Source organism: Glossina fuscipes, unplaced genomic scaffold (genome assembly GCF_014805625.2).
Source record: "Glossina fuscipes isolate IAEA_lab_2018 unplaced genomic scaffold, Yale_Gfus_2 61646, whole genome shotgun sequence".
NCBI lineage: Eukaryota > Metazoa > Arthropoda > Insecta > Diptera > Glossinidae > Glossina > Glossina fuscipes.
Genome location: NW_024003855.1, coordinates 298,647 through 318,277, shown reverse-complemented (window position 1 = coordinate 318,277; position 19,631 = coordinate 298,647). Strand labels below are relative to the sequence as shown.

General features: G+C 33.4%; 1 protein-coding gene across 7 annotated transcripts in view; it reads left to right on the top strand.

Moving 5' to 3' along the window:
* The first annotated feature begins 4,048 nt into the window (after nucleotides 1-4,048).
* LOC119643792 overlaps nucleotides 4,049-19,631 on the top strand; it is a 296,314-nt gene continuing 280,731 nt past the window's right edge. For 4 of the 7 annotated variants that reach the window (XM_038043274.1, XM_038043272.1, XM_038043282.1 and 1 more), the window contains exon 1: nucleotides 4,234-4,571. The gene's annotated coding sequence lies outside the window, so the exon portion shown is untranslated. The other 3 variants (XM_038043273.1, XM_038043281.1, XM_038043277.1) reach the window with 2 other exon arrangements.

The following is a 19,631-nucleotide window of genomic DNA, read 5'->3' as shown; positions in this document are numbered from 1 at the left end:
TTACCGTACACTCTAATTTTCAAGGGAATATTCAGGCAATAAATATTTAGATTTCACTACTCTATTCAGCTGTTCGACAAACCACTTGTAATTGTCTTAACTGCGCACGCACACTTACTTTACTTGTTTTAAAGCAATTAATCTCACTTTTTGTTTGTTCTCTTTCATTTTTTCTTTTTTTTGGTTTATTGAAAATAGTTTGTGTTCCGAATTTTATGCAACTTGGTTTTTATATACGTTTATATAATTTTGTTGATGATTGTAATCGTGTTGGTCAAATGTGCCTTCTATTTTTCCTTTAATTTTTTAAAATATATATCAAAAGACGAAGTCCTTACAAACCAAATGGCTTTTATGTCACGTCATCAAGACTAGTTGTCCAAAAGGTACACAATCAGCGGTATAATTACGTGTCCCTTAGCTAACTTTTGTTCGCGATAGAACAGATGATAAGCGTTCGTGTTTGCTTCACGTAAGATTTTCATCTTCGTTGTCAACACTTGTGTCGATATTTTATTAATTTGTGGCTGCTAAAACCCAACAAAAGAAAAGCTGGGTCTGCGCTTCAATGAAATAAAGAGACAAACAAGTAAAAAAAAGGGCAAAATTCTAAATGGTTTTAAAGCATCGCTCGATCTAATTGTTTGTAACATGTGCTTAACAATTGCTTTTCAAACTCAAAATTTTCGCCGAAATCTGTATGCGGCAATATAAATATATCACAAAAATCTTATAAAACGATTAGCAAATATAAGTCAGAGGATTTATGACAATAACGAAAACCCAACTCAAACTGTCAAAGGACTTTCAAATAGCTTAGCATTTGATGAATCAGCAGTTTTTAGACGTTTACACACGATGACAAACATCCAAAAGGAGGGAGAATTGCTAGCAAACGAATTGACTGAAAATACCACTTTAACCCATTTCAATATTGCGGTTTCATTGTTTGCAAGGCGATGAAAATTGGTTTAACTGCGACAAACCCAAGCACAAAAAGTTCAAGAGAGTCATTCACCTCGAAAACGAAGTGGAATATTCATGGCAATCAAGTTTTGGTCTGCATAACGAGGAATCAGCAACATGTACTGTGTTACAAACTGCTAAAATCGAAAGATTCAAGAGACAAAATGATTATAATAAATGGAAGCAACTAATATAATATATATATTCTTTTCTTAGTTAATATTTTATTGAGTGAGAAAGCAAAGTATGCAATTATCAGAAAGACAACAATCCTTTGTTGATAAATATGCACAGAGCAAATTGGGGAGTGTAAAGATGGAATTCGAAGAGGCAATGTTGGAAGGGAAGGTAAATTATGGAGTTAACTAGGACACAACGAAAGAGGCGTCTCCAGAACGGGAAACGAAATCAACAACAAAGAACAACAATGAAATTAAATGTTAACAAAACACGTTGCCCACCTTTCATTTTTGCTGAGGACCCTTATCATCCATCAATGTGCGTTTCCTTTCATCATAAGAATGATGGTTCGTTAAACTACCTTAATGTGCCAAAACAACCTTTTTTAAATAAATGTTATGATTTTCATAAAATCAATATTGTGTTGTTAAAACATCGTCTTTCATATATGAGGCTTGATTTCTCAACCGGAAGTATTGAAAGCTTATTGTCATCGTTCATTAAATCTAGATACTGCTGAATCTGCTCCGATTAAGCATTGCCGACCTCGAAGCAGGTGTCCCCCCTGATTTAATAAGACAATGAAATATTACAAGAATAGAAAAAACACGCTATTCAAAAAATATTCGAAAAGTCGCTCGACTGTTTCGCTTACTCGGTGGCGAGGCATAGATTTAACTCCCTCAACCACCATTATTATTGCAGATACCTTTAGTTCATTAAATCCTCTCTGTTTGCTAATCCTAAATACTTTTTTAAATTTGTTAACTTTAAAAGAAAAATTTCCACATATCCGTCTCATGTTTCTTTTAATGGCTCTGATTCCTCGGATGATTTTAAAATCTCAAATCTGTTTGCTGAGTATTTCCGACGAAACTTTTCGATTGCTAATTTCAATTTATCAGCAAACTACCCATATCCTCTAACGAACTCTGTCTCAATTCCTTACTTGGTTATTTCGGAAGATGACGTTTTTAAAGGGTTAAGTTCTCTAAAATATTGTTGTGCGCCTGGACCTGATGGAATTCCATCATGTGTACCTAAATCTTGCGCTGTCGAGTTATGTGGTGTGATTTCAAAGATTTTTAACCTGTCCTTGAATTTAGGTGTTTTCCCTTCGTGTTGGAAGAGTAATTTCCTTATTCCTATCGACAACAGTGGAAGTAGACAATTTGTTGAGAACTACAGAGGCATAGCCAAGTTGAGTGTCTTGCCCAAGTTGTTCGAACGAATTGTGACTCAGCATTTGGCCTTTGCATTAATTCGTATATTTCTCCGCACCAGCAGGGCTTTCAAAAAGGGCGATCTGCAGTCACTAACTTGTTAGAGTTTACTTGTCATGTTTTCAAGGCTTTTTCTAGTGGCTTTCGCACAGATGTGATATACACTGATTTAAGCAAAGCGTTTGATATGGTTAACCGCAGTTTACATCTCTTTAAACTCCAAGCCTCTCTTCCCTTTCTATTTAGTGAAATGGATAAGCTTTTATCTGCATAACAGATCCTTCAGGGTTTTGTTCAACTTTATCACCTCGGATGAATTCCCCGTTATGTGTGGCATATCTCAAGGAAGTCACTTAGGTCCCATTTTATTTAGTTTATACGTTAACGATCTTCCATCGGTGGTTAATTCTAGCCAGACCTTAATGTACGCGGATGATGTGAAACTGTTTTCCTCTTTCTCTGTTGAATCGCAATCACATCAGCTTCAAGGTGACTTGGATAATTTTGTTGCATGGTGCTCTGTGAATCTTCTGAAACTAAATCTGAGTAAATGTAAAGAGCTTTCTTTCTCAAGAAGTCATTCGTTACTCAGTATTTCATAGATTTGCATAAGTTGGAGGACGTCGATTCGATCACAGATTTAGGCGTTCTATTTGACCATAGGTTACGTTTTAACTTGCATATTGAGGTCTCGATAAGCAAATCTAGGTCCGTGCTTGGTTTTATAAAAAGGTGGTCCAAAGAGCTTGATGATCCTTATATTACGAAAAGACTGTACATTTGTTTGGTTAGACCCATACTCGAGTATGCCTCTGTTGTGTGGTCTGCTTCATATAGGTGTTATGCAGATTCAATTGAATCTGTTCAAAAGCAATTCTTGCTGTTTGCCCTTAGAAATTTGGGTTGGGATCCGATTGCCTCTCTTCTTCCCTATAAAAATAGGTTGCTTCTGCTATCCTTACCGTCTCTTGAGAAACGTAGGTTTGTTCTTGGCGTTTCCTTTTTAATCAAAGTAATAAATGGTGCTATTGACTCGACTTTATTACTTGGTGAAATAAGCTTTAATGTCCCTAATAGCTTCTCTAGGCACTTTATCTTGGTTAAGCTGCGAGGAATATTCTGATGTACAGATGCTGGAAAGGTGCATGAGTAAAAGTCATAATAATAATCGCCTAAAGCTGGAAAATTTTATTACAGCTACTTTTGTCTGCCTTTACATAAAGTTTTGGGCGTTTGAAAAACCCTATTTCTTACATATTAAAACCTTACACTATCCAAGCTTTTATGTACAGTAATTTTTTCCATCTTTTAGTTCACTTAAATAATAGTTTGTTAAAAAAAATGTTTTTATATAATTTATTACAAATAGGCCTCTCTACATGTTACTTTGTTTACTTTAAAGGACATCTCTGTAGTATTGCCAAATTATAACCCAAGGATATTATTAAGATGTTTTATTTTTGCTTGGGTGATAAATTGGGTATGTCAGTCTTATAAAACTAAGAAAAATGTATATGCTATAAATGAGTGAATAAGAGCTTTCGTGATATGTTCTGATAAGTGTGAGCATGTGCTAACAATAAGCTCACACATAAAGTGAAAGCAGAGGATTATGGAAAATTATATTCAGCAAATAAGTAGTAGCGACTATAAACTAATACGTAGTCTTTTCACAGTAACGTCGCGCCTGAAGCTGTCGTTGTTGTTTTAGTAATTGTATGTGTATATACAGAGTTATGGTTCCCTTTCCCAATGAAAGATTGCTAACCCACAAACAAATCAATATTTAAATACTAAAGGTTTATCAATTGCGTATTCGAGTTCCTAGAAGTTATACAGAGCGGTTGTTATCGGTATTGTTCTTATAAAAACTACATATAAAAACGACAAAAAAAATTTTTTTTAACATAAACCATGATACCTTTTGCAGTGGGTCTATTGTTGTTTTTATTAAAAGTCATGGTTTTACAAAAAGTTTAATTTTTCGATCAGTATTCAACTCTGCTTACGCAATACCCTTTAATATTATGGCGCATCGGTACCTATAATTTAATAAACCAAAAATTAAACCGAAGAAGAAAGAAACTGAACCGTGGACACAAACGTAGCTTATTTTTTGTCAGTGATATGTTTTATCACTGGTCCTGCTATCATGGAATCCCTAGTGATATGTGTTGAGAGTGACGTGTTTTAAATGCAAGAGTAAATAAAAAAGATATTTTTATAATGCAGTTTTTTAGCATTTGTAATCAGAGCAATTCTGAAAAAATTCACTCATTCATCGAGGCATTCATGCTCTCCTTTTGTCTATTAAAATTTTAAAATATTTCATATACATCAATGCATACATATATATATATATATACGCTCGTAATTGTAAATACTTCAATTGTTTTTCTTTCGATTGTATACAACTTGTAAAGAGTGAAAGAGAAGCGGTTACGCAAAATAAACTAAGGTTTACATCTTGGAACATCGAGAGGTATAAATAGTTTATCTTAAAACGGACGAATTTTCACAGGGAAATTCTCATTGTAGTGAAGACAGTAAATAAAGTTACGATTTTCTTTTGATTGAATACCTATCATAGAAAGCCGAATACGTTCCTAATATATATTTCGTCGAAGTATACTTTTGTCCATCAAAATATCTCTAACATAAAAAAAACAAATTGAATAAAGTAATAGCAATCAAAGCAATTTGTTAAACTTAAAGTGATTAAAGTTATTAATTGGTTTAAAGTCCATTCCTCATCAAACTAATAATATGAGGTGTATAAGCGAATCTTCGGTCGTACACGTTTTCATCAATGCGGTATTAAATTTATTTTGAAAGCAAAGGAGTTTTAATTAAAGAAAGTTATATAAATATATATATATATATATATATATATATATATATATATACCAACAAAGAAGTATATAGCTTCTGATAGGTCAGTCATGTAAATTGGTTACGAATCGAGCTGCCTGTTCTTAAGTCGATTGGTCTGTAAGTCCGCTCAACCACTAGTTCCCACAATTATAATATTTATATATTATGCTCAAATTTTGTACACCTCCTTCTATGTTCTACAAATCAGGTTTGAAAATAGGATACGTCTACATAAAAAATCCAATATACTTGCAGAGCACGAAAAGTGGAAAATTGTTCAATATTTTCGCCTAAAAAGTCAACACAAATTTGAAAGCTTATTTAGCACGATAAAGTCGTGATATACCTAACATATCAAGAATGAAAGTAAACACATTTTTTCAGAAAACTTCGCCTATTTTACGGGAAAAAGTTAAATGCAGTTTTGGTTCTGTGTTATTTCTCAGAAGCCGTCCCATTTTTTCGATTTCTTGCTTTCATTCATTTATATATTAGCCTAAATTTTAAGCAGGTAATAACATTAATTCAATTCCGATGGTCTTTCTTTAATTTGATACAACGTTGTTGCGTAAATATTTGATTTTATTGAGAGTTAGTTCGCTTTCATTATTGTTGCAGGGTTTAATTTCGAAATTGTAAGAGAATAGGCTTTAGTTTTGGTGGGGTTGGGATGTAATTCTAATTAATACAAATTGATTTTCACATTGTAGCTGTAATTTTTTTTTTGGGTGTTGCGTTAATGGTTAATTTAGCTCGCAAATAACTTGCAAAAATGGAGAGTTCTTTGACTATGGTTTTATTGCGTATAGTTCAAAATTATGCTAACTATAAATCTATGGTCTGTCTTGAAATCGTTAACACTAAACGTACCGACATTTCATCCTACCATGAGCGGTCAAATGACGGCTTCAAAAAAAACGTATGTATCTTAGTATAGTAGATAGTAAACAAAATATTTTTCTGATGCTACAATAAAAACTCGTTCCCGCTTTTTGATGTATGTATATTTTACGAAAAGTCAATAAGCTACATGATTATACAATAACGTTGAATGCGAGAAATTTTAAACAAAATTTTAAAAACGGTTATTTGACCGCGCATGGTACGTTTAGTGTTAACATATTATGCAGTGACACTCTGTCGTGTTATCTATGTGTTAGGATAGTGTGCAGGGTGTTGGTAATAACTACATATGAAAGCTCCGTCCTTGTAGTGGTGCCCTGCACAATGCGGATATAGAGTTTCGAATTTTTTTTTTTTTTTTTTTCTAACTTTAGAATCTTATCTTCCGGAGGCTAGTAGTGGATAATATTTATATATAAATGCCGTTTCGTCTCTTAGCTTCAACTAAGAAAATAGAAAATAAAATTATATACGGCAATTGTATTACTTTATTATTAAAACAAACGCACTATGCAAAAATTGAATAAACTACTTCATGCAATCTATGCTTGTTTCTACTTTTTACATATTTTACTGAAGGTTTGACAACGAAAAGACGTATTAAATTTACAGAATTTTTTTTTATTGACTTGATTAATATCTTGAATCTTTTGGAGTCTGTGGGAAAAATTCATTAGCAGAGAAAAACTTTTCTATTCGGGGTTTGCCCCATTAAGACGGCCTGTGTCAAAACGCATCAAGTTATAAGCTACCTACAGATTTCCGTAAAAAGCGATTAGATGTTTTTATAAATCCATATGAAAATACATTAACAGGGCTCCGTTGACACGACCGTTGAGTAGATATAATGCAGAGAATGATACAAACGCTTTCAATGATGGCAGGAAGTTAACAGTTTGAATAAACTTATTATAGAATTATATGTTTTCTTGTCTTCTCTTTGTTATTTTGGAGCACCTAAAGTGCAAAAGGTTCAATCCTACTTTCGACTGCTGCAACACAAAGGCACTTTTGAGCTTATAATCTTCGCGTGAAGAACATGGGGAGGAATGTTTGGACTTGACAGGTCCTTCTTATGATGTTGATATAGCAGATTAATGAAAAAATGATACAAACTTTATTGTAGACAAGCCTTTCATGATTTTAAAAGCTTCAAATTCGTTTTTCTCGAAGCATGACTGTTCAAAACTGCCCAAGCGAAGACAATTTTCCATTCTTTTCACTTGAATTTCATACTATATCTTTGAAATATCATGTTTTGAAGAAATCCTTGCAGGACTTTGGGTAAGGTAAATTACAAATTTTTTATATTATAACAAAATATTGGCTCTATTTTATATAAAATTTTGAATTTTTTACTTAAGTACTCACGAATTATACAAATATCATAATTTTTAGAAGCTCCCGTGCAAATCTCTAACTATGTAGAGAAGTAGATTAAGTGATTTTTTTGTAGATTCGAACTGGCACCTAAAAACACTTAAAGATGCTTCGCGAAAATAGTTCCAGTATTGCCATTTGTTATTAAATCTTATAAAAATTTGTTTTTAATGTTTAAATACTCGGTATCCTCCCTGAATATTGTAATTCTATCACGTTCGTTTTAATCTCAAATAAATTTTCAAATAATTCTTCTTTTAGGCTGTTATAAGACTTTTCCACTGAATATGCACGTCATTGAAAATAGCTTTCTTCATCTACCCTTATGTTGCCGTAAAGTTTTATTTGTATTAAATGTTTAAATATCTATGAAAAATCATGAAAAATCCACAAGCCATTTACAAGAATTACGATTACTTACGGTTTGTTTTGTTGAATGTTATTGCGCTGGTTCAAGCAATATGTGGCAAATAACAAATATCTGTCAAATAACAAATAAATAGAGATATGTCACCCGGTATTCAGTAAGTTGCTAAAAAATTATAATATTTTCTTTAAATGAATATAATATGCTAATTAACACATATTTCTTTATTAATAGTAAAATAAGTTTTCTCCTGATTTTATTATTTTTTTTTTAGCTAGAAAAGCTAAAAATGCACATACATAACACATAAGCATGCAGACACACATACTCAAAACGTAAGAAAAGAACAAAGAAATATTGCAGAATATATATAAAATATTATGATTATTATTTTTATAAATTTAGCCAGAAAATAATTTCTAAGACCTAAAGTACTAACATCTAAGGCTTTCGGTTTTTTTAAAAACTCTACCGCACTTGAGATTTGAAGTCACAACCATTGAGTTGCTAGTCGAGACTCTTGCCTACTCGGCCACTCAAGCGAACTATATATAATATATGTTCGCTTCATCATTTATATTAATTAACGAAGTTGATAACACTGAATTGACATTAACGTTAAGTAAGTTTTATTATCGCTAGATACTTCAATGTGAACTTCGTCTTTAAATAGGTAATTTTCTGAAGCCAAAGATTCTGTATTTTTTTTTTCATTTCTTTTTAGCTTCCCATTTATCATACTTTGTCTTATCAACAAAACCCTTTAAAAGCAAACATTTTAAACATTCAATTTAAATATACATATACGAATGCGCATGCAAATCACGTCGCATACTCAGATTTTGTCTTTTGTTCTTGCAATGTCAGACATATCATCACATATATCCAAAAGAATTCAGATATACTTATGTATATATATATTTGTCTGCTCTTAATTATTCCTATATTTATAATCATAATAGTCCCAGTCGAGACATCACAATTTGTGCAATGACGGAAGCATTGGACATTTTATTATTTTAAACGTTGAATAAACGATAGAAATTTGTGTTTACCTGAACGTGGAAGTAATATTAAATCTATTTTTTCGTCATTCTTCTTGCGAAGGTAAATTCATTAAAATTTATTTTTATTCGACCTGCGTTTGCGGAAGTGTCTTCGCTCTGCTATAGCTATATCAGTTTCCGGCTTTTCTTTGTTTTACCAGCGGCTCAACAGAGCGAGTAACGCATGTGCGATTTTTGATTCTATTCTTTTATTTCCCTTTATATTTGAACTACCGTAGCCCGCGCCAAGAATGCTCGACCTTGCTATCGGTGTCAACGTTCTCTCCAATATGATTGTTCGCATCGCACCTATTTTTCATTACTTAATGTATGTAAATGCCTCAGCAGAGTAAGTCATATTTCATATTCAGTCTTAGAATTTATTCTCTGGCTAAATTTATAGTAATAATAATAAGAATAATAGTAGAAAAGTTGATAAAGATTTGTTCATAAACTTGTTATTGCAATTTTCTTATACAGAACAGTGTAAACAAACACCCTATAACAAGGTAATTTTTTTGTGTTATTTAGTCTAGAGCTAGAATGAATTGTTAATATCGCTCGACAATTTTAGAGAAGAGTGAAAAAGTTTTTCAACATATTTTCTGTTATGACGAAAAAATTTTCTCATTTATTCGAAATATTTAGTCCCAAATGGTTTATGAAGGTTGAAATTACACTAAATTAGAATTTTTTATAATACAAAATAGTAAAATGCGGTGAAAAGAAAAGTATATACTAAGTGGTAATAGGTGCTCATTGCGACATGCACGTTTAATTCTCACAGTTCTTTTTTCTAAATAAGAATAAAAGGTACTTCACCGTATCGTTTCTGGCTTTGCGAAAAAAAAATCGTAAAATTTTTTTTTGACGATTTCGTCTTTTGAGATAAAGCATTTTGTCTAATAAGTACATGGATTCTTTTTAATTTTTCACTAGCACCTCTCTTGAGCGTGATAAACGTTTACTTAGATTCACGTTGCTCAAAAACCAAAGCCATTTATTTGAAATGTGCAACTTAGCGCATTGTTTTTAAGAACTTAAGTTTAGTCTTTTTTAAGCAGCGTGTGCATCATCAAATTTTTGGAAGCAGCAGCGTCAAATTTCTGGAAGGCCCTTTCTAATCGCATATTTTGCAATGCGATTAACAAAGTGAATTGCCGATAAGATGGCTTCGGTAGATGCTGGGAGGTTTGCGTGAAATTACATGGGTCCCGTAATCTCGTAAATGTTCAATTGATGGCTTCAGTTACATTATTTTGTTAAGGAGAATAGGGCACAATTTTGTGGTGCTATAGTCCGTTCTTGTTTCGGAATATGCCCATGTGATCGTTGCCAAATTTTTCTGCGTTATCTAAATATAGATACGTAATACCTGTTTATATTTCTCATTTCGCATTGTTATTTAGCTGCTCAGTGGCGCCAAACCTACACATCAGGTCAAACACTTAAATTCATTGGATAGGAGTTCTTGTTTTATTTTGGAAGGAACAGGATCTGTAAGGTGATAGCGTGCGTGGGGATGTTATTTTATAGACTCCCGACTCGAAAGAAAACCCTCACCATATAAACTTAGACAACCATCAGAAACTTAACTGGTTACCTGATGCATCCGCTGCAATAAAATTACAGATTGCAGGCGACAATTTGCAATTGCCAAGTGTTGTGCTTGTCATTTCCCACATGTCGATTTCTTTCTTCTTCCATCGCTAGCTCGCTGGTGTGTCTCTGGAAGAATTAACACTTTAAGCCCACATATAGTACTCCAACCAATTAAAACTACATATTGTAAGTAAAAACACGAAATTGTTTGATTTATAAACAAATTTCTTTGAACGAAACCTTGGAAGCCCTGAGTCATGCCCCAGCTGTAGATACCACCTTATAACAGAAATAAGCGATGAGAATTCTTCTTAAAGACTCAATCTCTTTTTTCAACTGCTTTTTCGAAAACATACACCACAGCAGATCTAACAATTTGCTCTCAACGATGCTTCTAAATCTGTCAAAGATGGATATCTGAATCGATTTGGCCTAAGCCTGACATTGCTTTTGTGTATAAGCTAATAGATATTTGGTCATTATTTTAGACAAAATAAAGTTATTTCTACGAGCCGGCGTTGTTAACGCAATAAACCTATGTATCAAAATTTTCGTGCTTAGTATTAAATAGAAAATTGGAAGTAAGTGCCAACAATACATATTTTAGCAAAAGTTATTTTTCAGGTTTCACTTTAGGAATATCTCTTGAGTTCATATTCTCAGTGCCACCTCAGGAAACTACAAAGAGCACAAAATAAGCCATTACAAGTGGCTATAAACTTTCTCTTGCTCCTGTCGATTCCTAAATAATATCTAAACGCATTCTATTTATAAATGAAAACTGTTAGAGTCGTTCATATAACTTAAGCTTAACTTGAAATTGTTCATTTACTTTTTGTAGCCACCGAAGGATGAGGATTTCCTTAAAAAAATGTGGGTTTTGCATTACTACTCATAAACTGCAGCAGATGCATTCTTACCTATAGAAAATTAAACGCATCGGTCACGTCCACCTACTATGAGTCAAAGCTTAATTTTATTTGTGTTTCCTTTAAAATAAAGGTGGCGTGTATAAAAAATTCGCCCACAGACGGACTTGGTGTTGTTACTTGTATTTTATTTATATTTCTTCCGTTCTTTATGTATATGTTGCAATGGTCCTCTTTGTAAAGGAAAACGCTATATTTCAAACTTGTATAGAGATAGAAACACATATAAAGAGAGCGAGAAAGAGAGCAACGCCTTAATGTTTAATAATTTGACCTATTATTACAGTTCCCCTTGTGCGAGCCCACATTTTAATGTTGACCAGTAGAGTTGGAATTACTAGTCATTAATACAAAATAAAGAGAGTGAGAGCTCTGGTTGAATAATAAAGATTTTATTGAAATAATTCAAGAGCACTTCAAAGTATGTATTAAATTCATTATCGATTACGGGATGCAATTGTTTTTCTAATAGAAATGTGTTGAAATGTACCTTAGAAAAAAGCAACTTATTAATGAAAATGCTAACTCTTTGTAAAAAAACATAGTTGCATATATTATTATTATTATTATTATTATTATTATTATTATAAATTTAGTTAGAGAATAAATTCTAAGACTAAAGTCTAGGCATCGAAGGCTTTCGGCTTTATTAAAAACTCTACCGCTCTTGAGATTTGAACCCACGACCATTGACCTGCTAGTCGAGAGCCTTGCCTACTCGGCCACTCAGGACGATATAGTTAGATATAAAAGTATGTATTTCCTCAAAATAAAACACCAGAATATAGTTAATTTGTTTCATATAAGAGAACACTCCGTAACTTCAATATTCAATAGGTTTTGATTCTGCGCTAGAGAAAAACGAGTAAGAAATTGTATTGTATTCGGCAGGAGCCGAATCTCGCATGCTTTTCGCAATCTACTCTCCAAATTCTTTTATTGGTTCCCCATATGTTTGGTATTATTAAGAAAAAATTAATCGCGGTGTCTAACGTATTCATTTTAAAATGAAGCCATTTTTATGCAGATAATATATATCCATTTCAGGAGTGTAGAAAATAGCTTTAAATGTTTTGTCTTGTTTGCTTTGTGATAAATAAGCATTAAACTTCAAAAAAGTGGAAAAAAATTAAATTAATCACTCGTAACTTTGTGTGTAACTTGTAAAGTGTCTCGTAAAGCAAATGTGAAAAGTTTCAGCCTTCTAACTTTGATAATTTCTGAAGATCCAGCAAAAATCCAAAAATTTTTGTTAGAAAAAACAGAGTTGCATTCACTTGATGGTCCACTGCGCGCTTCTGTTCTGACCAATTTGGTCAATTTTCAATACCAACCTGCGGGCGAAAACTTCCAATGTTGCTACCAAATCTAAAGTCGAAAATTTCCTTTTTGCGACCAGGAGAGTGCCAATAACACACAGACACATATTTGTACGGACGGACAAACCTGGCTTAGCCAATTCAGAATTTCGCGGTGATCAAGAATATATATACTTTATAGTGTCCTGAAGCATCATTTTGGGTGTTACATGTATTATGAAAAAAAAAAACAAAATCCCCCATCTTACAGTGGTGGGTATAAAAAAATAAAACAAATGAAAGCAAATAAGCAAATTAAAACAATTAATATAGGCGAACTACCACTCTTCGATGGTAGGAGATATGAAACATGGAAGGCAAATGCAAACTTTTCTCAAGTGAAAAACTACAAGAATACACAGGAAAGGCTGTATACGCAAAACTCGATACTTTAGTTAATGGTAAAGAAACGTTTACAGGAATCTAGAAATATTTAGAAGGCGTGTAGTACCATAAGTCAACAAAAAAGAAAATAGAATGTTACCGAACACAGCTAACATTGACAATGTATGTGTTTCATATTTAACGCAAATTAGCGAAGACCTGATCACTTTGTATCCTTTTACTAGATACTTTACCGGAAAAGTTCGCAGCAATTAACGTCGCAATGCAAACAGCTAATGACCTGCCAAATTTACCAACCTTAACATTAAGGCTCTTAGAAATTGCCAATAAACATTAAATTAATGGTGGATTTGAATTAAGATTCAAGCACTTTCAGAAAAATCCCTACAACTATGGTAAAGCAAAGCTTCCTTAAAATTGTGGAAGTGAAAAATACCATTCACCGACAAATTAAACGTCTATTAAAATAGTAATGTTAAATTTATAGAAAATTAATTTTATGCTAATAGAAGCAACAAAGAAATAAATTGGGAGTAAAAATTGGCGAGTTTATCACGTGTAAATAAGAAATTGTCGCTTACCTGCTTTAAAGTTTTAAAGAAGGTGCATTTTTTAGTTATTTGTTTATGCGTGATGCACTTCAAGTCCGCCAGTTTCTTGAAAGTTATCATATCCCTATCTATAAAACGTAGTTGCTTGTGTTTTCTGTCTCATTGCTCTTGCTTTCTCTTCTTATTTTGCTTCTCTGTGGGTTTGTGAAGCTCTAGTTGGTTGTATTCGAGTATGCCTTGCAGTTTGTGCAGGATGGTGCTTAAAAAGGCACAACTAATTGTCCCCTGTGCTCAATATGGCAAAAACGGATTGTGTCAAGACGTCACAAGAGGGGTATGCAATGTGAATTGAGAATTCAGTGCTCTTCTTTCGCAGACCTACATAAGAAGTACGACATCTTGTGGAAATTTAACAGCGTGGCTTTGAGGGCTTTGTTATGGAAGAACTATCTTACCACACATGCGATGATTCTTTCGGATATCATTGATAGTGAGATAATTTTTCGAATTTATATCAATAAACTTTTACCACCCACTTGTCTGAAGCTGAATTTTTTATGCAGGAACATAAAAAAGAATGGCAAGAATTTCAAGACCTTCAACAATGATTTGGCCAAAATATGATCTATGCGCGTTTCTAAACATGTCTAAAGAGGTAAAATCTTTCTCCAACATCTTGTTTAACCCTCTTACTATATCTCAGCCTTTTCTGTTGTATTTTTTGTTGTTGGTTTTTTATATACTGGATTGTAGTGTTCTTAAAATGACATTTATGTGAAATTTGCACAAATATTGAATCTTCATATAATAAATTAAGTTAATCTGATTTGGTGGCTTTCTTGTAATAATCTCTTTATTACAACTGCTTGTATTGTTATTTTTAATTTTTCTAATGTGCTCTGTTGTAAGTCATATTTCAATACCTTTAGCCTCGAATCTTGGACCAATTGCCATAAAGAAATACTTTCGGAACTGCCTCAATTTTTGTGGTTTAATTTGAACGTTGTACATCTGAATTATAAGAGTATTAGTCTATTTGCCTAAAGAAGATATGCCCGCTTTCGAGAGAATGCATAGTGATCTGCTTACCATATGCGCTAATACTGTAATCACTAGAGATTTCAATTACAGTTGATTCCACGCAGGTAAAGCCTTTAACGTACATAGTAAGATCCACTTCACGTATCGGTTTCTTTCTCATAAGTGCGTATCTCACTTCTGAACAATATTGTCCAGCTGTTGCTTCTAGTTTCTCGAATCCTAGCTTCTCAATCTCATTATCAATTTTGTGAACGTCATCAGAGTTGGAGACGAAGTCTATTACAAAAACATTAATAAGGCCAATATTAAGGCAATCATTATTTATTTATGTGGCTTCATTCGAGTCTAACATGTTTTTAAAATTGCTTAGACCTTCACCTTGAATTTCTAACCAGTGTGTTGCACAACATTCTACATCGTACTCCCGTTTCTAAATATTCGTCTGATAATGGTGCTCTTGATGGGGCCCATTCCTGCAATGTTTTGTATAAAAAGTCACTCAATGACGTTGCTTATGAACAATATCTGCAGTCTTGCAATACTATTGACTGGCGAATCTCCTGTACATTGTGTAAAAGGTACGTAATGCAAAAGGCAAAAAATCAAGCGTATGCTAACTTTTTGGGAAATGCTCATTCTGTTAATCTTGTTCCGTAATAAAAGTACACTAAAACGTGGAAGTGGCGACTTTAATGAGGTACATGTAAACGCTTTTAATGAGTTTTTTTAATTTTAGAGATAGAGATTTACTTTTCACATTCCGGACTATGAATAAAAACATTGTTTATAGTGCTATACGAAAAACATCATTTACTTGGGTTGGGTTTAATGGAGTAACTTGTTAACTTGATTTTTCTCTGTATATCTAATTATCTCTTAGAGGTCGTGAGTACGACGCTAATAGCTTCCAAATTTTCCAAAAAGTGGAGAATGGGTCGAATAAGCTCTGCCATTGCCGAGCAGAGCTCCTCTTTTGCACACAATAACCGATTAGCATCCTATTCTGCCCTTTTAAAGTTATGGAGCATATTATGAAGGAATAAAGCTCTTTATTCTCGAATAACAGTAATACTCTGCACGATGCCCAGTTCGGCCTTCGGTCTGGATGGTGCACCTCGAAACTTTTAATTTCCGTCATGGAGATCATAAGGGATAATATTGTTGGTTGGTATGAACTGTGTTCTGGTTGTTCTGGCTCTAGGAAGAACATTTGAAAAATTCCATACGCTAAACTTCTTAAAAAATTGTATGATAAATCCAACTTTTTCCAGAGTGCTTACAAGCTTATGTGGCCGTATATTTCGGATTGTAAGCAGTTTGTTTCTGCGAAAGACTCTAACTTCTTCCTCACGGAGATTATGTTTGGTACACTGTAATGTTCTTATTTTGGCCGCCTACTGTTTAATCTCTTCCTAAATGATCTTGGGTATTTAGTTAGTAACGATTGCGTTTTTTTGTGTACGCAGCTTCTTTCTTTCTGCTTTAGAGAGACAGTGCAAATAATTTCTATTAGTTCGAAAACAATTGTAAGCTCGTGAACGATAGATAATATGCTTTGCTTTAACTCCAGTAAGACTAAAGCCTTATTATTCAGTGCTTTCTCTTCTCTTCGTAGATTCAATGCAACGTCTAGGAGTAACCCTTGATCGCAAACTCAATTTTGGCGTCCACATTCGCAATGTTTTTAGTAAAGTTTGTCTTATACTCTGAAAACTATATAATCTAAGCCGCTATCTGTCTCTACGCGTTGAACATAACATTGCTCCTAACGACGCACGTTAACTATTACATTCTCGTCTTATCTATCATCAGGAAAACAAAAAAGCGGTAGAACGCGATGCAAGATGAACACAACTCATTAATAAAGAATCGTAGGAGGGAATTGGCAGATATACCAAAATAGCGCTCAGCAATGGGTTCCAAAATAAGCTTTTAAATCTAAAATTAAATTCAATGGGACTCTTAGAAAGAAAAAATCAAGATTACTTCCTACAGAATATATATATATACTATATATAAGATGAAATTTCCACTTAAAAGCTTCATTAGGCGCGAGACATCAATAACAAAAAATATCAAACAGATTTTTGTCCCTCTTGCGCGAGTGGATCTATCTCAAGGGACTCGAATAAGCAGGACAACATTGTCACATGTAGTAGTTAAATTGAATATGTTTCTACCTACCTGAGATGTACCATATAAGAATTAGGTTTTGGAGATCAAAGACCTACAACAGTGTATACAAGTTCTCAAAATGCGCAACATATAGCAACATTTGGTAGTCGTCGCGCTAGAAGAAAGCGCCCGCCTTTTAAATACAATTATGTACGTGAAGTTGTCGAACAGAAAGGTGTCGTTTTGCAATGTCTGTCTACTGAAGAAATGGTAGCTGATTCATTAATTAAACCAATTTGTAAAAACGGGCATTTGTTTTTGCTTTACTCAATTCGGTTTAGTAATTTGATAAATTGGAAAAGTAATTTAATTCCCAATAAAGAAATCTCAATGTTCCACGAACTGTTTGTGTTGTATATGTATATTTTGTTTCGTAACTGATCCGCCTGAGTGGCAGAGTAGGCAAGAATCTCGATTAGCAACTACATAGTCGTGGGTTCAAATCTCAAGTGCGGTAGAGTTTTTAATAAAAAGCCGAAAGCCTTAGATGCTAGTGCTTTTAAGACTTTAGTCTTAGAATTTATTCTCTGGCGAAATTTATAATAAGAATAAGAATAAGAATATTTCGTAACTGCACAATTATACACTTTAGATATTTTACAAGGTGCGAGAGTTATGCACTTTTAACATTTTAAAATATGCGGGTGCTTCCACAATTAAATTATACTTAAGTAATTCAATTACTAAATCGGCTGCAAGGCTTGTAAAAAATTCTCTTATGCATAAGATATAGAGATACCTACTAGATCTGTTAAATTGAAATCGCCTTTAAAGGAAGTGCGGTGACTAGAACTTTAAACGGATAAATGAGAACTCTAAATAATATAAAAGTAATTTTCAAACGAGAATTTTAAGATAATTCAAGCATAACAGGACCCATCTCTGAAACGAATATTATACATACACCTCACGATCTCGTGAATAGTTGAATTTGATTTACCAAGCTTTCATAGAAGACACCGGTGACCACTTGAATACAATAATTTATAGGTCACATTAAAGGAGCGCAAGCGAATTTAAGTTTGATTCTTATTGGTAGAAAAACATTATGATTGTAAATATTTCGCAAAGTCGTGCAAAGTTCTGTGGCAGTACTATCCATATGTGGGCTAGATCATTTCATTTGTTATCGATTTTAAGAAATCGCATGGACTCCGCGAATCCAATGTGCTTATCACATGTTTTGAGGCCAAGAGACGATTGATGAGAAGGCTTATGATTTATACGCGTTACCAGAAAGCGAATTGTTGAGCATCCACTTATTAATTCGTGCTAGGCGTTCATTTATTTTACTTTAATACGAATCAATTCTTCACTGACCACAGCTCAAAAAAAATGGAAATATTGTCGGCGTAACAAAATTAGTAAACAAAATAATTACGTTCGTCTGTCTCTAATACTTCAGTTAAGTCATTCACGATATGATTAAAGAGGTTGGGACTTGAAATTGAATCTTGAAGGACTGCAGAGTTTATTTTCACTATTCCAGCGAAACTTTTGTTACTAAAGACGAATTGTTTGCGATTGACTAAGTAAGATTGCATAAGATTCTAGAAAAGTTAAATTTGTAATAAATGTTTTCAGTAAAATAATAATAAAGGGACTCTGTCAAAGGTTCTCGAAAGGTTCATGGAGATAAATACGGAGATTTTATTTTGATTAAGATTTTTCTAATTAACTCAGTGATACAAGTTAAGAGACCAGATGTGTTGTAATGAGCACGAAATCCAAACTGACAATCATGAATATTGGCCTGGTCATAACAAAATAAGACGACTTGTTGTTTCATGATATGTTGTAGAATTTTGGAAAAAGATGTCTTACTACCAGATTGTCTTAAATTGTCTAATGCTATTGAATATCCATGTTTCTTTTTTGGCCTAGTTTTGGCTAGTCTCCTGCCCGGGCGTAATGTGTGAGATAGTAAGAACAGATTTTACGAAATGTAGTGAACGATGGGAAGCAAATAGGGAGCGCTATAATAGTGGATTTAACAAGAGCCTTTAAGAGATCCATTTCATTAATGTTACTAAAAGGGAAAGAGCTCGGGCCGTCAAATAATTGACAGACACAAGGGTCAATGTATGGCGTTTGAAGTTGACCTCGTCTGAGGTTGTTATTGACCTCATGCAGACTGGATAACAGAGAAAATCTTTCAATAGAATTCTCTTTTTTGGGAACACATAAAAGTCTTCCACTGGTCACGTGGCGTAAAATATATCTGCCAACTGAAATTATTCTTATGCTGAGTATAGTGATGGTATGCTATGTCTCTAAGCAAACGCAGATACGTAATCCTCCTAATCAACCTCAACAGAAGGTAACCTATAAATGAAGTAGACCAATGTTGGGGGTTGAAGTGGATTGGTAGCGAATTATGTCTACAAGCCCAAGCCACTACTTTAGCAGAGAGACCGCAGATAGGAAAATTTTGATGGCTAAAAAAAATCGTAATTAACGCTACCGATGATTTGAGCGTAGTAAGACTTTATAAGTAACGCTGGCCTGTGTGTTAACAATGGACTAAAGGCTCGCCAGTATATAATACAAATTAAGGAGGCAAATAAGATATAGGAATCTAAATTAATAAACAAAAAACAACCTAAATATTCCACTTTTAAACTCGAAGAAAATTGAAGTCAAAAGAAAAAACATGATATTCATATTTCAGATAAAGCAAATTAAACTAAA